This window comes from Glycine max, chromosome 15, assembly GCF_000004515.6.
Source record: "Glycine max cultivar Williams 82 chromosome 15, Glycine_max_v4.0, whole genome shotgun sequence".
Classification (NCBI taxonomy): Eukaryota; Viridiplantae; Streptophyta; class Magnoliopsida; order Fabales; family Fabaceae; genus Glycine; species Glycine max.
Window position 1 is genome coordinate 17,844,447 of NC_038251.2, and position 5,397 is coordinate 17,849,843.

Below are 5,397 nucleotides of genomic sequence, written 5' to 3' on the forward strand. Positions count from 1 at the left end.
GATCTAGCTGAGATGGGTATTCGAGCGTCGTTACATCCAAGGTCTGATGGTAGAAAAATATACTTGCCTCCAGCTTGTCATACTTTGTCCAGAAAGGAAAAGTTCAGTTTTTGTCAATGCCTACGACGGGTCAAAGTTCCACAAGGATACTCTTCAAATATTAAGAGCCTTGTGCATTTGAAGGATCTTAAGTTGGTAGGCTTAAAGTCTCATGATTGTCACGTCTTGATGCAACAATTGTTATCGGTGGCCATACGAGACATTTTGCCTAACAAAGTCAGGCTTGCCATAATTCGACTGTGCTTTTTCTTCAATTCTATATGTAGCAAAGTTCTTGATCCTGTGAAGTTAGACGAACTGGAAAATGAGGCTGCTATTATATTGTGTGAGTTGGAGATGTATTTTCCGCCTGCATTCTTTGACATCATGGTTCACTTAATTATTCATCTAGTCAGAGAAATCAAATGTTGTGGTCCTGTTTATTTGCGGTGGATGTATCCGGTTGAGCGATACATGAAGATCTTAAAAGGGTATACCAAAAATCTACACCGTCCTGAAGCATCTATTGTTGAAAGGTACATTGCAGAAGAAGCCATTGAATTTTGTTCAGAGTACATTGAAAAAGCTAAACCTGTTGGGCTTCCCGAGTCTCGGCATGACGAAAGAGTAAGAGGTAAGGGTTCAAGAGGACTGCATGTCATCACTCCAAGTGTAGAAGATTTGCAACAAGCTCACTTGTATGTGTTGAATAATAGTAATGAAGTTTTGCCATACATAGTTCGTCATGAAAATTTAGTCAAACAAAGTAATCCAAAAATGTCGAAGAACTCAGTGTTGAAAAAACATAACAAGACTTTCCTAGATTGGTTTAAACACACAATCTTGGCTGATGATAATGCTTCTGAAATGTTGAGAAAGCTAGCAGATGGACCTAAAAGAAATGTTAATACTTGGCAAGGATATGATATAAACAAGTATTCCTTCTATACAAAAGCAGAAGACCAAAAAAGTACAATGCAAAACAGTGGGGTTACCCTAAGGGCTGAATCTCAACACTTCGCTAGTGTACATGATGACAATCCTTGTGTAGCTTTCATCCCTTACTTTGGTTTCATTGAAGAAATTTGGGAGCTTAACTATGTCAAATTCACTGTCTGTGTTTTCAAATGTAAGTGGGTTGACAGTAATACCGGTGTGCGGACCGATGATGTGGGATTTACGTTGGTGGATCTTAACAAACTCGCATACCAGAATGATCCTTTCATTATGGCAGAACAAGCGAAACAAGTATTTTATGTCGAAGACCCTTGTGATCAAAGGTGGTCAGTGGTTTTACATGGAAAAACAATAGGTGTCAATGTTGAAGATGATTATTCATACATTGATACTTATGTTAGTCCATTGTCCACACAATTGTCACCTAATGTCATCGGAGAAGAAACTGACGATGTTCATGCTAATCGTAATGATCACGATGAAGAAGAATTAATTAACATCGTCTAATGTAATTTTTTTTTATTTTGTACTTAATTTCAATTCATTTAATTACATTCATACGCATTTATTTTTTATAACATATTGAATTAATGTTTTTTTTTTCACAGCCAAATGGCTACACAGTCAAACTCTCCTCCGCCTCCTCCTCCTTCTACTGGTGTAACATCGCATTCGTCGTCACCACCATTGAAGCGGACTAGAAAGGCCTCACGCCTAAGATTATTGGCGACTAGACCAGTTGGGGCAGAGAGACCCCTTGTCCATGTGGATCCTGTTACTGGCAAAACAGACGGTCCCCACAGCAAGAAATTTAGAACATATTTAGGGATCGTTGCTCGTGATAAGGTGGATGTCACATACGAAAATTGGAAGCATGTCCCTATTACTCAGAAGGATTTGATATGGGAGGATATTCAGGTATCATGTATTATTTCATGTTCCATATTGTTTGTTAGCCAAATATTTGAATTTAGTATTAATAAAACCTAATTTACTCTTTGTTAGGCTGAATTTGATATCCCTGAAGCATCTGATTTAAGGACAAAAAAGAAAATACTTCAGACTGTGGGGGAGCGGTGGAGACAGTTTAAGTCTGATTTGACGTCGAAATGGGCACTTGCAGCTGACAAGGATAGTGTTGATGACACTGTATGCAAAATGTACGGCATTAGCAAGGAGAAATGGACCCAATTTTGCCAGAGCCGTAGAGACCCTTCATGGGAGGTAACTAATTTGGGATTTTCATTTTTTTAACTTTAAATGAACTTATTATAATACATTGTAATCATGAGTTTCATTAATGTTTCATTTTTACAGAATGTTCGAAAAAAAGCACAAGTTGTCCAAAAACAAAACACTGCCCCTCACGTGATGTCTCGTGGGGGTTATGAATATTTAGAAAAAAAGTTGATGGATGAGAAGAGAAAGAAAAAACTAGAGGAAGCAACTCAATCCGGAAGCACTGACACCGTCATTGATCCTCCATCTCCCATCAAACGACACGTGAAGTGGAAGCTAGCCCGCACCAAGAAAACTGGTGACATGACATCTGAAGCAGCAAAGGAAATTGCTGACAAGATTGTAAGTCACTTTCAATTCATAATTGTAATTATTTTTTTTATTGTGTGATTAAGTATAGAATAAATGTGTTCTTCACAGGATGCGCTTGAGGAGCAGGCCTCACAGGGTTCCTTTGTTACCCATGGACGTCATGATATACTGACTGCTGCCATTGGGCGACCAGAACACCCTGGTCGTGTGCGTGCTGTAGGAGCCGGTATAACCATCAAACAATACTTTGGATCAGCTTCAAGGACCTCCTCCATTGCTCCCGAATACCTGCAACAGTTGACGCAACAAATCAAGGACCAACTAGAGGATTCAATCACAGAAAAAGTCACTCGACGGCTAATGTTATCCCTCAGCCAAATGCAATCACAGGGACTCGCACTGCCTCATGAACCTGATGTTGGTCCTTTAGCTGCTCGTGTCAGCACAAAGGAGAGTTGTGTTGATCCCTCAGGGAACGATCTAGACACCGGTGACTCATACAAATGTGGGTTGTATATTGAAGAATATCCTTCTCGCCTGGTTGCCCTGGGAAGAGTTTATGAGGGATCTACAACAATTCACAACATTCCTTTGCTGCACGATCAAGTTAAGGTTGGTGTTGAGGAGATTAGAGATGTAGATGCTCCTATTCTTGTACCCACTAAAGAGGTTAAGGTCGTGGGACAGGCTCTTAACACATTCCTTGCTTGGCCGACACATCTAGTCAAGCGTTTATCAGAACAGGTATTTTAGTGTCATTAAATGCTTATTTTTCCAATTAAAATGTTTACTGTGATTAAATTATGTCAATTAATTATGTTGGATAAACAGGGAGCTGTGAGACCCGCGAAACCTGCAGATAGGCCGGATGATGAGGTCGATGATCCGCTATATCTAATGACATTGACCATTCCACAGCTTTTTCTGAAGCCATTGCAGGTTATGTGGGATGCTACCTTGTTTGGCCTATTTAATGAAAACTTTCCCTTGTACATAAAGCATGAAGATCTGTCTGAAATTGCACATGGTGGTCAATGTCTCAGCATATCTGTTATACAGTTGTGGATTCTGTAAGTCAATTTAGATTATTGTTAGTTACCTAATTTATTGTTTTACCTTCATGCATAATTTACTTTGTGTTAACAATAATAGGCATATGACTGAGACAAGTATGCGAGCTGGGAATATCGATGTGTATGGATTCCTCGAGCCACAGTCTATCCAGAGATCTGGCCAATCACAATTTGAATCAGAAAATTACATTAAGAACTGGATGCAAAATTCAAAACGAGATGTGTACCTAGGAGCCTACTTGAATGGGTAACTTAAACTCAACAAATGAATTTAAATAATGTATAATAGTATAATAACATATATTGGTCTCCACTGCAGTGCACATTGGCAAATGGTCGTCATTTTGCCTAAGGAAAATGTTGTCATTTGGTTTTGTTCGTTGCATAATAAGCCAGACAACTACCTCAAAGGCATAATTAATAGGTCAGTGTTGTTTTTTAATATATTTGCATTAGCATTAGTCAGGTAAATCAAAATTTTAAATGTACAATAAGAATCTATGTTTGTATTCAATAGTGCTTTGAAAGGACTTGACGATACTCAACAAAGTAAATCCAAGACTCCTGCTAGGTGGATTGTTGTTAAAGTAAGTTATTTAAACAATATGTTTTCACTTATATTTTAGTATTGTGTAGACTAATTTGTACTGAACGTTGCATATCTAAATTTCATAATGTATTTAGTGTAATAGACAAAAAGGAAGCACTGAGTGTGGGTATTACGTCATGCATTGGATGTCAACTATAATCTTAGGAAATTTCCAGAATAATTGGGAAATGGTAATTTTTAATTCACCAAATTTCATATTATTATGATTGCTAATATATTATTAACTTATGTTTTATTATATCATGCAGTATTTCACTGATCCTAGACCATTGGAACCAGAAAGATTGAAGGCACTTCGCAACCAGTGGGCAAAGTACTATTTGAAAGTGAAAAATGAAACTTAGGATGTTTAGACAATCTTGTAATTGTAGTTTATATTTACTTACTTAATTTACAATTCATGTCTCAACATTAAATATGTTTTAAATTCATAGTAATTAGTAAATTTCTTATTGAATTTTCTGGTAAAAACTGTTTCAAAACAGAATGAAAATTATATGTTGTGTGGTCTGATTTTAAAATTTGCAGGTTATTTTTGGGATTTATTGAAAAAACAGACATCATGTTAAAAATAAATTTCTAAAACAACATCGGTCTTTAAAAAAACTGATGTGAAATGTTACTTACAACATCAGTTTTTTTAAAAACTGATGTTAAATGTCACTTACCTCAACATTTTTTAACATCGGTTTTTAAAAAAACTGATGATGTAAGTAACATTTCACATCAGTTTTTTTAAAAACCGATGTGAAATGTCACCTACAACATCAGTTTTTTAAAAACCGATGTCAAATATCACATTTAACATCGGTTATTTTAAAAACCGATGTTACATGTCACTAACAACATCAGTTTTTTTAAAAATCGATGTTGATTTATAGATTTATAACTTTTTTTTCTTCATAATTCATATCATATAACATCGCCTATTTAAATAACCGATGTTAAATATCACTTACAACATCAGATTTTTAAAAAACTGATGTGAAATGTTACTTACAACATCAGTTTTTAAAAAACCGATGTCACATGTCACATTTAACATTGGTTATTTAAAAAACCGATGTTAAATGTCACTTACAACATCAATTTTTTAAAAAACCGATGTTGATTTATAGATTTGTAATTTTTTTTCCATAATTCGTATCATATAACATCGCCTATTTA

At 35.9% G+C, this 5,397-nt stretch overlaps 1 long non-coding RNA gene across 1 annotated transcript; it reads left to right on the forward strand.

Moving 5' to 3' along the window:
- The first annotated feature begins 3,166 nt into the window (after window positions 1-3,166).
- Window positions 3,167-3,745, forward strand: LOC121173644 (uncharacterized). The gene is made up of 3 exons (XR_005888900.1): window positions 3,167-3,291; window positions 3,379-3,617; window positions 3,700-3,745. It is a non-coding gene; the product is annotated as an uncharacterized lncRNA (long non-coding RNA).
- Window positions 3,746-5,397: the final 1,652 nt, after the last annotated feature.